The sequence below is a fragment of the Carassius carassius genome, chromosome 10 (genome assembly GCF_963082965.1).
Source record: "Carassius carassius chromosome 10, fCarCar2.1, whole genome shotgun sequence".
Taxonomy (NCBI): Eukaryota; Metazoa; Chordata; class Actinopteri; order Cypriniformes; family Cyprinidae; genus Carassius; species Carassius carassius.
Window position 1 is genome coordinate 6321342 of NC_081764.1, and position 13157 is coordinate 6334498.

At 35.6% G+C, this 13157-nt stretch overlaps 1 protein-coding gene across 5 annotated transcripts in view; it reads left to right on the forward strand.

The window, feature by feature from the left end:
• The window catches only part of LOC132151629 (potassium voltage-gated channel subfamily B member 1-like), a 33415-nt gene that overhangs the window by 16904 nt on the left and 3354 nt on the right, over window positions 1-13157 (forward strand). The window lies entirely within an intron of this gene.

The following is a 13157-nucleotide window of genomic DNA, read 5'->3' on the forward strand; positions in this document are numbered from 1 at the left end:
AATGAGCCAATATTTGGCATGACGTTTCAAAATGTCTCACTTTCAACATTTGATATGTTATCTATATTCTATTGTGAATAAAATATAAATTTATGAGATTTGTAAATTATTCCATTCCTTTTTTACTCACAATTTGTACAGTGTCCCAATGTTTTTGGAATCGGGTTTGTAGTAAATGATGACAGAATTTAGATTTTTAAATGAAATGTTCCTTTAACTAAAGGCATTGGCATTAAGCCTGGCAGTTTGACCTACTGCAGAATTGTAAATTTTGATTCTTTGCAAACATGTTTGTTTGCCTTTTTAGGCATGACTTTACATAATCAAAGCTTTAAAGCAGCAGTGTGACAGCTTTAACCCATATGCAAAAAAGTAGCAAAATAGCAATTTAAAAAAAACAATAGCTGCATCCCAAGTGACACACTAAACACTATGTACTATACACTATATGCTTATGTACTTGACTATGTAGAGTATGAATTATATAAGGTTATTTTGTCATTCATAATCTGAGTCTGATAACCCCTGCCCATTCACTACATAATTACTCTACAGCTGCAACAGTTGAAGTGTCCAACATCCCACATTTATTTAAGTGTATCATCTGGGTATTTACAATGCACTTTTTCTTTTTGGAATATTCAGTGTGAATGCACTACTTGCACTGTTTATACTACATATAATAGTGCATTAATACATGATTTGGGATGCACCTGATACATTTTCTGATAAATTGTAAACTCCCGAAAGTTCTACATACAGTTAGTGTTAATCCATCACTAATCACAGCATTCCCATTCACCTACACAAATGGCAGCAGAGCCTCTGTTGCCATGGCAAACCCCATCGGTTTCCAGGGCAATGGCTTGTGTCTCTGTGTTGCAGAAAGAGTATGTAGTGTGCAGTGAGTACATAATGAAGCTTACATTGATTTCCTTATTGAAACTTGCAAGTTTGACCAGCATGCTTAGCAGACTCAGAAATACCATATTGTGTATGAAATACCACTGACACATGTTCCTTTCTTTGCTCTAATGTTTGTTTGCTCTAATGGGATTTTGGAAACTATAGCAGGCATTTTGGATTTTTTTTTTTTTGTAGATTATTCATGATTTAATTTCCCTATATCATTACATATAGGTACTGACCCGTTCTACATACTACATAGTCACTAACCTTGTAAGTGCTTACATTTGTAAGATCACTTAGATCAATACAATATCTATTAATTCTTCAGCAGTTCATCCTACATTATCGTCTATATATATATATATATATATATATATATATATATATATATATATATATATATATATATATATATATATATATATATATATATTTATTTATTTATATATGAGAGAGAGAGGAGAGCGAGACCGCGCACATCAACGTGTTTCATCGGGAAATCATCGCCAGTGCTGCATAGGATTTGTTGGAGAATGTCTCCAAATAAGTGTCTTTTAGGATATGAGGGAAAGTTTACCGTGTTAAGATTCCCAAAGAACCCAGCGTTACACGAACAGTGGATGCAGTTTGTTTTTCCGGGGCAGCAACGGAGTGTATCAAGTGCATTTTTGTGTTCTCGTCATTTCAGTAACAGCACGCCTCCAGGAGCTAGGCTTTTTCCGGAAAAAATCGGAAAGCTGTATTTTTCTTTTATAAATATGATAAAACTAAAGACTTTTTGGAGATATGAAGGATGCAGTTCTACTCTATAGGTACTCAAGATTAACATGAGATTAGGTGTATGTTATGTACCCTTTAAATTATTTTTGATCGCTATAAATATGTGATCATTGCAGTATAAGTACCAAAAAAACTAACAAAAAGAAAAAGAAAAGAAATACTGAGACTACCAAGTCTTCACAACATACACATGTACAGGGTACTGATACTGTGCTGTATAGCATCGTATTGCCCAAGGACAACACAATCTGTGAGACTGTTTCCACTACTGCTGGCTTTTTTCCTCTCATTGAAATTTGCTGAATAGCAAGGAACCAAATGTGAACATATGGAATACTGTGCCAGTCATTTGATTGTTAGTTTACATGATGCACCAGCTAAAATTTAATACTCAAGTCTAACTTTACACATATCTTTTCACAGCAACACTACTGTGCTTCCCAGTGCATGTATTAAACTGCTGAAAGCTAAATCGTTCCAAGTGAACACATGGCACTCTCTAAATTTTTTAAAAAAGGTTCTTCAAAAGGTTTTGCCTAACTAACTTCATTCACACTCCCTAAAGCCCTCCAATCCCAAAAGCTTAAATTGGCAGGCAGAAAGAGAGCTTTTGATCAGCTAAAGAACTGCAGGCTTCCATCCGAACTATTTATTGCTGTTTACAGAGCCTAGGGCTGTCACTAAGGGTGTGTTCACCCTTGTCATGTTCGGTTCGATTAAAAACGAACTCTGGTGTGATTGCTCTGTTAGTGCGGTTCACTGCCATAAGATGGGTCTTAGTCCTCTTCCAAATAAACTCGGTGCAGTTCAAATGAAATATGAACATAACACAGACCAAATACTTCTAAAGAACCAAAAACAGGAAGTAATGACTATGCGACATGATTTGATGACACTGAACTTTAAGTAGAACACAGCTTTTGTTTAGGGTGTTCAGTGAGTTCTGTCGCAAGATATATGTAATTCAACCAACCAAATCAGGTTTTGAATGTATCATTTTGCCTCTAGGTTCAGTATCTTTAGGTTCGCTGTTAAAAGTACCAGTGTGAATGCTTAGCAGACCAGGACCAAATTTATCGTTTTCTTTTTAGGTCCTGACCAAACTAACCAAGAGAACCAAAATACAAATGTGAGTACACCCTAATACAGGTCTGATTTCTCAGGACACCTATTTGAGTGATATCTGCCAGGTAGAAGGGACAATTTACGTGGTATTCTTAAAAAAAAAACGCCTACAGCGTACGCCTTTAATTGCCTTACAAGAACTATCTGCCACCTCCAGAAATGTGAGCACTTGGATAAGGCATAATAGAGTTTTTTTTTCATAATGTGTAAATCACCCTTGAAAATAAACAGAACCAGCAAATCCAATACAGATGCACAGCTTTTAATTAACATGATTTGATGAGTAATATTTTTGTGCACACAAAAAGCTACTGTATATTACTGTCATGAGCAATATGTAATAGAAGACCTACAATAAAATTAAAGGGCTTTCTCTAGCATGGTTAAATGTTGTTTTCTCGCCATCTTGTTTAACCTTTTCATATGACATTAGACATAAGGTCTATGTGTTGATGCATTAAGAAAATCTAAAGAGTCCCTTTACTGGACTTCATGATCCTACCCAAAAAGGTATTATGTTGGTATACAGTTTAGCCTTGTCAATATGTAATATATGTCGTTTAGCAGTAGAACAGTAGTATGGAATATTGAGCATTTTGTAGTGTAAAAAAATAATGATCATCTTTATTGTTATACATTTAATATATTTATATTAATATATTTATATATATATACACATTTTATAAAATACATATATATACAGTATGTATATATATATATATATATACAGTATGTATATATATATATATATATATATGTATGTATGTATGTATATATATATATATATATATATATATATATATATATATATATATATATATGAATGAAAAAGATAAAACCTATTTTAATATATATTAATAGAAAATAATATATGATATAATTTTTATTTTAGGGAAAATTATTTATTATTATATATTTTCATAATATAATTTACATTCCTCAATCTAATTTTCATTCATACATTTATTTACATTATCAACAAATTCCGCTATTCACAATGTATTTTTGTATTGCCTTTTCTGCAAATTATACATGTAAGGCACCTCACAAGGTTTGAAACAGCTATATAGAAGAGCTCAGTGCTCTTTTTTTAATGTGAACCGGGTATATTAGCAGACACATCTTGTATGTCAGCGATTATGAAATGATCAGAAAGTTCCGGAATACAAGAGTAGGCTAATCTAGGGAGAGATAATCAAAGTGGTTTCAGTCAGTGAATCACAGAGGAACATGGTGTCTCATTCTACTGATGTCTTTCCCAGGCCATTAATACTCTATTGAGACATGAGCTTGACTGAAACAGGAACAGACTGTAAGTGTGAGATAAACAGAGGAAGGTGTAGGCCTACGTGTGTGTAGGGGGGGGGGGGGGATTCATAATATGAATTCTTTAGTATCTACTGTTTAAGGCCCAGTTTACACTATTTCGTTTTAAAACACAACTTTTGCTACGGTTACGCCTAGCGTTTACATTACTCCTGCGTTTTCCACGTTTGAAAATGAGACGCCACTTGACCCCGTTTTAGTTTGAAAACTCTGTGGTTGTGTTTCAGTGTAAACGAACCAAAACTGAGACTTTCGGAAATGATGGCGTGGCTGCCCACGTGATCTCTATGTATACTTGACGACTGTGTAACCATATCATGTCTCTGTCGATTATGTCGCTGTATTTGTTTTGGCATGACTCCCAATTGACATTTTCAGCAGCCTTGTAATCATTAGGCAAGGCAAGTTTATTTATATAGCACATTTCATACACAATGGTAATTCTAAGTGCTTTACATAAAATAAAGTAAAATAATCATGAAAGAACAAAAACAAAACAAGCCATTTTAAAACTTTGGAAATTATTTAAAAATTGACTAATTTAAAATTAATTTAAAACAAGTAGAAATATAAAATGATTTAACATAAAATAAAGTGAATACGTAAAATACAGTGCAATCAGTTTGGACATCTCACAGTGCTCATTCAACAAACGCACAGCTAAACAGATGGGTTTTTAGTCTAGATTTAAATGTGACTAGTGTTTTAGCACATCTGATCACTTCTGGAAGCTGATTCCAGCTGCGGGTGGCATAGTAACTAAAGACGGACTCCCCTTGTTTTGTGTGAATCCTTGGTATTTCTAACTGACTCGATCCTAATGATCTGAGTGGTCTGTTAGGTTTATATTCAATTAACATATCTGCAATGTATTTCGGTCCTAGGTCATTAAGTGACTTATAGACGAGTAAAAATACTTTTAAATCAATCCTGAATGTAACTGGAAGCCAGTGTAAGGACCTGAGGACTGGTGTGATATGCTCAGATTTTCTGGTTCTAGTCAGAATCCTGTCAGCAGCGTTCTGGATGAGCTGCAGCTGTCTAATGGTCTTTTTGGGAAGGCCGGTGAGGAGCCCATTACAATAGTCCACCCTGCTGGTGATGAAGGCATGAACAAGTTTCTCCAGGTCTTGGCTGGAAACAAAACATCTAATTATTGCAATGTTTTTTAAATGATAATATGTTAGTTACTTTAGTTTCTTTGAGCAACAATTCCACCTCATCATCTGTCCACACAAAAACATCCTCGCCATCATGCTCATTGTTGAACCTGCCAGTGATTTACGCGCATGCCCAGTGTGCATAAATGGTCACGTGACATGCATTTTCAGGTTATGCAGTGTAGACGGAAATCGTTTCTGAAACGCAACTGAAACGCCAGTGTAAATGTGAAATGTTTTAATTCTAAAATGGCATTTTAAAAAGAAAACGCACTAGTGTAAACTAGACCTAAAAAAAAACATTTCTTTTTCTATTGCACAGAAATTCCATTCAAATGAGTGACCGGCTAACAAATCACAGGAATGGCAAATAGAAAGAGAGTGGGTTTCAACAGTTTACCATCCCATGTAATCATTTGATTCTGTCCCTGCCACTTGGCTTGTCATGTTTATAGTGACAGGTAGCTCTCACTATGCTACATTATAGTCAGTGCAATCAATGGAAATGACCGTAAGACACACTACACAAGGCCTACTAAAGCACAGAGGGCATCTTTAGTGCAGACCCTTCTCTGGGTGTCAGAGATTGGATTGCCGCTGGAATGGATTTGACAGGGAAGCAAAGGACAGGGGTAAAAAAAAAATGGATGGGAAAGATTTATCAAAACCAGTATGTGATTCTAAGGCATATGCAAGAGCGAATGACCATCAAAGAATTTTGACTAGAACCAGACTCACAAATGAAAGAAGGTCTTTATATAACTGTTAGACATTTTACAGAACTTTCTTAGAAAACAGTGACACTTGTGCTTACCGCTTAAAATTTGGGGGCGAGAAAGATTTTTATTTCTTAAAAAAATTATGCTGTTTTTCAAAAAGGATGCATGACATTAAGCAAACGTGACAGACAATTCTTTTTTTTTTGCATTACACACTAAGCTATGTCAAAGCGCTTAAATAATGTGACTGCATTCCGTATACTGTAAGTTATACATTAAATATCAGCAAATGTCAGTTTCCTGTAAATGAGCCTTAGTTATGCTTGTGTAAGCTCTAATGTAGGTTCCATGTGGAAAATAACTGAGACTTATCTCGGAGATGCATTAAAAAATAATGTGAATGCTGTGGTGTGCCTCTCTTAATTACCTTTTCCCTTGACCTAAGTGTAATCCTGATCACTATGTCTTTGTTGCACGGTGTCACTGCCTTTAAACTTTAAACATTCAGGTCAAGAGTCAAATAACATGATATGTTGTGCTGCTAGCTGACTTTTGGGTGTGTACACACCAACTGCACGTCTTGTCAAGGGTTTAGTCTTTTTACATTAGGATGTGTTGCTGCTCTCCACTTAACTTTTCATCTTCAGCTTGTTGCGTTTTTGTTTTCGTACATGCCTTCACCACTGTCTGCTTTTCCATTGAGACACACGTGCGCGCACACACACATGCATTCTTTTCTCTCTCCCATCCCTGCAATGTTAAAAAATGTGTTGTCATTGTCACCATAGCAACTGTGTCTTGTGCGACGCTTGAATGCACAGCTGTCTTTGCCAGGATAAGCAGTGGCGTGTGTATGTGTTTACTTTGTATACCGCTGTTTTTTGGTTTGTGTTTGATTCTTTGTGTCAGCATCGTATGTGAATACGTTTGTGTGGTCGGGTGTGTGACAACTGAGCGATGCAAAACTGTCTGATTTCTCATCTTTTGATGTTCCTGAATGACACACAAATGAGAGATGAGATATATTGGGCAGAACTATTCGTATTGCTCATACTTGGGTTAGGGACCTAATTGTTAAAGACAAGATGACAATTCTGTCATCGTTTACTCACCCTCAATTCATCCCAGTCTTTCGGTGGAACACAAAAGAAGATATTCTGAAGGATGTTGGCAACCAGACCAATATATGGTTTGTATGATCAAAAAATATAATGACAGTCAAAACTGTTTGGTTACCAAAATTCTTCAAAATGTATTATTCTTTGGGTGAACTATCCCTTTAAGTATTGCATTTCACTGTGTAAGTCATCCTGCGCTGGTTTAACTACAGGCATGAATGATACTTCAAATAATCTGGCTTGCTGAAGAGAGGTCTGCTGTTACGTTTCAAAGCAATCAGACAGGATTTCACATTAAAATAGACAAAAATATTTCATAGCCACACATTAAAGGAGAAACTAAAGGCAAAAGTAGTGACCTGAACATCATAGAGACTTATGGGTCAGTGAGCAGCCACCTTACAACCACAAGAACTCTCTAGAAAATGCATAGCAAAAAAATAACACCACAGCAATGACCTGGAAACCACCTACAAAATCTTGGCTTCATGGAAATGACTTTTGCACAGGCAATATAAAAAAATGCTGAAATCTTATGTTTTTTTCTAATTGCCTACAATGAAATGTAACATAATTAAAACAAAAATTGGAGCATGAAATATTCCCACATGCTGTCTGCTGGATTGTCGTATGAGGGGTGAGTGTTTCTATGTATTCTAAGAGAGGACTCCTGTACGATCCCAAAGCTGCCCGTCTATAGCTATTAATAACTATGTCAGGGGCTGGGCAGGTTTATATATAGACTTGGCAACTGGATTTTCCCTCTCATTGCAGACAAATGAATAATGAACGAAAAAAAAATAGGGCTCTGTCAAGGACCAGTCACTCAGGTCATCTAGCTCTGTGTCTTTATGCACACACACGAGGACACAGCTGTTTCCGATGTATCTCAAGGGCTTCACAGATACAGCCGAACCTTGTCTTCCAGCTCAGGTCAAAGCTGTTCCAAGAGACAAACAGGAGACAAGGACGATTCTTCAAGGACAGTAACTTAAAACTGAACGATTCATAAAGCATTTTTAAATTATTTGTCTTGCATTGATATGTGTGCGTGCATTTGAGTGGTTTGCCATGCCATTGTTTGGTGGAAACTGTAGAAGACATGGTCTCTTATGGTAACCATGGTGACAGTGTCACTTTCAGAGGGACGTGAAGGCGTGTTCCGCAACTCTATCAGAAGCTCATCTTTTCCCGCTCCCCTTACAACAACCCACAACAACGGCAAGTCTGGGTCTGTCTGGATTCACACATTGTTGCATTTTTTAAATGATTGTTCACAATCACATAACTGATAATGGAATGGAAATGGAAACTTTAGCAGAAGTCTAACTAGGAAGACTTAATGCTATGTCACGCATTAGAATTAGATCTAGCCAATTATTACTCAGTACAAGAAATATATAAGCTCTTTACTCATCCTTCCTTTGTAGTTTGCAGAAAGAGACATTGACGTTCCCTTCCATCCTCTCCACCACCACCACGTTGGCTCTGTCCATACAGGGGGTAAGCTCCGCACCTCCCGTTGTCTCGCCAGTAATAGCTGAATCTTAATCCTACAGATTCAAGCTACAGATGGGGTCTACACCAAATAATTCAGTTTTTTATGTCTTGGTTTTGTAAAATAAATGATTTTGAATAGTATCACCTCCCCGAGTCTTTCTGCTAGAACTAACTAGAAGAAAAACTCCTAGCCATGATGCTAGGTCAAAATCATTGCTACCTGTATATATTCAACAGTCTTAAATGGATAGTTTTTAAATTAGATTGTAATTTTCAATGCTTCATGGGATTTTAATTGCTTCCTTCCAAGTACACAGACTTTTACTTTAGTCTTTTTGTCAGATATTTAAATACTTTTTTGCTTTAAATACATGTGTGTAATGTTATCATTCACCTCATGACTGGTTGGATTGGTTCATGGTTTATAACGCTTAAAATCAAGTCTTCTTTTTAAGTCCCTGTGGAAAAGAAATAAATTAAGAAAAAAAAAAGACTTCCGGAACCAACCCTTACAAAAGGAAAATATATTTACCAATATATTTCTTAAAATATATTGTGATATATTGTAATATATTATTTTCCCTTTTTATTTTCTAATATATTATATATTTGAATACATTTAATAATATATGAATGATATATATATTATATAATATATTGCAAAATATACAAATGATTGCCGCTTTCAATATATTGCAATATATTGGAAAAATAAATATATATAAGAATATATGCCTAATAAAGTACATGATATTTTACAATATACTGCAATATATTTTTGTTTCATAAGGGGTCATATTAATATGATACCTTACTTTAAGTATGATTTGTGGTATCATTCATGTCCTGAGCAGTAATGGTGCAGGGTGAATTACACACAAGTACTTAAGGTTAGGGGGTTGTTCACAGTGATAATTGCCATACACTCAAAATCAATCACTGATGTCAATGGGATATATTGTTATTGGAGTCGTGGCCTAACATTTATAGCACATGCTCTGACTGGCACACTGAGTAGTGCAAGTTCAAATCTGGCTTGTGACATTTTCCATTTCGTTCCACATAATTTCCCATTCTAGTTCCAGTAGTATACTAAAGGCCAAAAAGAAACAGCACAGGTTGTTAAATCTTCCAAGCAGGCAAACCCATAACCTTAAAAAAAAAAAAAAAAGATTTATGAATGTACCCAGTATGAATTAAACTTACAAAATCGATTAATACAGGACTGGCAGCTGTCATTTCCCTTCTTCAGACCGCTGTATGTTTGTTTGAGGCAACCAGTATGGCATGGTGTTGATGCTGATGATAATAGGGGCAGAGACTTCTACACTTTTCAAGCAAACCTCTTCATGTGACTGCCTCCTACCGAGCTTGAAGAAGGTTGCCATGACAATGCTGCAGTAGTGGTTGAATGTCAGCGGTCAAGGTCAAAGAAGAAGTTTTCACTTAAGAGTCACAGAAACGTCTGCACAACGAGTGTGTTATGCAGGCTTATATTTAAAAATGGTGATAAATAAATATAATGATAAATTAGTATATGGTCTAGAAAAACACACAGAGTGCAGCGTTTGCATCATAAATGGCTCTCAGTTGTCAAGTAACCATTAAGTAAAGAGTACTTTGGTATACAGAAATTCTCATAAAAAAAAATAATACAAAGAAAATACACAAAAAAAATTATATATATATATACACACACACACACACACGCACATCTATAAATGATAGTCTATATTTTTCATATGATTTCCTATGAACTCCTATGAACTATGAATCTTCTAAATATCTACAATTATTTTTATAATAATATTTTTGTGTCACATGTCACATGATTGACTTCCTATACTTCCTTAATAATTGCACTCAGACCCAGAGGATATGACTCTATTAAGATGAAGGCTGCATTTCCCGATAACGCTGTCTCTTAGCGCGCTATGAAGACTATATGTCTTAGGTACATCTTAACTAAAGGTATACCTGTTCTATGCATGTTACCCAAACTATATCTTAGGAGGCTGCTTAAATCCCCTTTATGGCATGTCCTGCTGTGAACAGCAGCTTTTGAACCCTTCATACGCTTGTTTGTGTGTGCGCGTGTTTGTATGCATGAGAATATTTGTTGTGTGTCTCAGGAGAACATAATTTGTACATGCTCATAGGAGCACCCCACTGGATGTGATAATGAGCTGCTCACCCGAGATTTCTCCCTGTGCATCCTTAGCCATCTCTAAACAGGGAGTTGAACCTGTTATGCCTTCCTCAGCTTGAGTGTGTACAGAGTGTGTACAGGCATTATTTACAGATTATCACTTGGTCAATGGCTCAATTGATTGCACACTGAGAATTTGTGCTAAAGCCTTTCATTTGTTTTTAAGATTCATTGTCACTGAAGTGGACTGTATTTTTTTAGTTGCCCTTTTCTCTTTTTAACATTAAGAATAATGTTTAATGCACGTGCACACGTTTGATGTAAAAGGCAAGAAAATGAAAGGACCTAAAAAGGATTTCTTAGCTTCAGGGTTCAGAATCACTTAGAGCTGTAGTAAATTGTTGTTGCTCAGTGGTTGCTCTTTCATAGCTCAGGAGACATAATGGACTTGCCGGTTATGTGTCTTTAATTTAGGTCAACAATTTGTCTCCATTTGGCTCCCGAAATAATTGAGGAGAATTGTTTGAGTTGAAACTAAACATATTCAAATATCTGTCTTTTGACTGCAAAAACATGACAATGATGAGATCTTGTCTGAAATCTAAAGGAAACGTATGAGATAACTACAGTCTTTCACAGGATTTAATATTATTGCTCTGTAGAAGAAAAACTGAGATATTAAAGACAATGCATGTCATTTCCCTTAAGGGAATTTTCATTTTGTTCTACTCTAATCATTTGTTTTTTATAGAGGAGTTTTAATTACAAGAACTACAATGCTTACCACTTCTGACCCATAAAAAACTTTATAGCAACAGAATGCATATTCAGCCAATATTATTGCCTTTTATCAGACAGTGAGGTTAAAAAAGAAGGGGGATGGGAGCTCCAGTGTGACTTACCAGAGATTGTGGTTGCTGATACCGGTGTGTAAATAATGCTGTTGAAGCTCTGGCAAACTTAAATAAAAGGCTAATCTTTGTTGTTTATAGGTTATGGGCTGTTTTTAATCTTCTTACTGTTTTCAACTTACCCTCATGACTCACGTGACTGCAGGGTATCATCTCTTCTTAGACATATTAATACACACAAAAAAACACCTACAAATGCAATGAGTCACAAATGATTTTCCATACTATTCATATGAAGGCAAGTCATTTGATAATGCTGACAAAAAGAGATTAGCAGGTTAAAATAAGAAGATAGAGGAAAAAGTTAGAGTTAATTCTGCTATGTCTTAGCTTCACAACAACAGTGTGGCTGTAAGAGACCAATTTCTCCTTCACAAATAGTGTGTATATGAGACAACATTTATGCAATGTTTAAAAGGATACTCCACACCAAAATGAACATTTTGTCATTAATCACTTACCCCCATGTTGTTCCAAACCCGTAAAAGCTTTGTTCATCTTCGGAACACAATTTAAGACATAGACTGTCAAGTAAATAACACTGTCAAGGTCCAGAAAAGTATGAAAAGCATCGTCAGAATAGTCCATCTGCCATCAGTGGTTCAACCATGACATTATGAAGCAATGGAAATACTTTTTTGTACGCGAATAAAACAAAATGAATAACATTGGGGTAAGTGATTAATGACAAAATTTTCATTTTGGGGTGTAGTATCCCTTTAGGCATACTTCATTGTAATCGCCAAAACTGGCTCACAACTTAGGAATCCTGAATCATGTTGCCACCACCATGATTTGCTTTAGAAAAAGTCAAAATGCAATCTTTCAATATAACGTTTTAGTCACATTGCCAATACTGAACTGAGTTACTCCAGGCTTTTACCATAAGTGTCCTTCTTCTTTCTACTCCCCCAAGGAGTCTACGAAGAGGTTTTTGAGAGTTGCTTTGTCCAGGTTTCTCTTTCTCAGCCATAGAGCTCTGCAACTCGGTCACTGTTTAGGTTTTGTTCATTTTCTGACAATTGTCCTTCTTGAGTTATTTGGTACGAAAGCCTCTTAGTTGGCTTGGTAGAGTTAGGACTGTACCATGTTTTTTGCCATTTTTTTGTAACAGATTTATATTGTTCTGTGGGAAGCATGTTTCCACAAAGGGTTTTAGCAAAATACAACAGTGGTATAATCTCCTTCTCACAGTCACAAATAAAAAAATATATTGTCAGTCATTATGCTTTACCTAAACCTGACTCAAGTGTTCTTTGTTTCTTGATTTCTAAAGATATTCAAATACCCAATTTAATTGTGTAGCTGTTAGTTTTATTAATTTGCTAGTTATTTTTTTACTAGGGGTTTTAGTGTAGTTTTCTATCACGATAATTAGACTTTTTGGGGGGATTTTGTCTTACCAACTTTTTTTTTACTGGTTATTGCATGACATGTTCCACAACATTTCTGTATTTCTC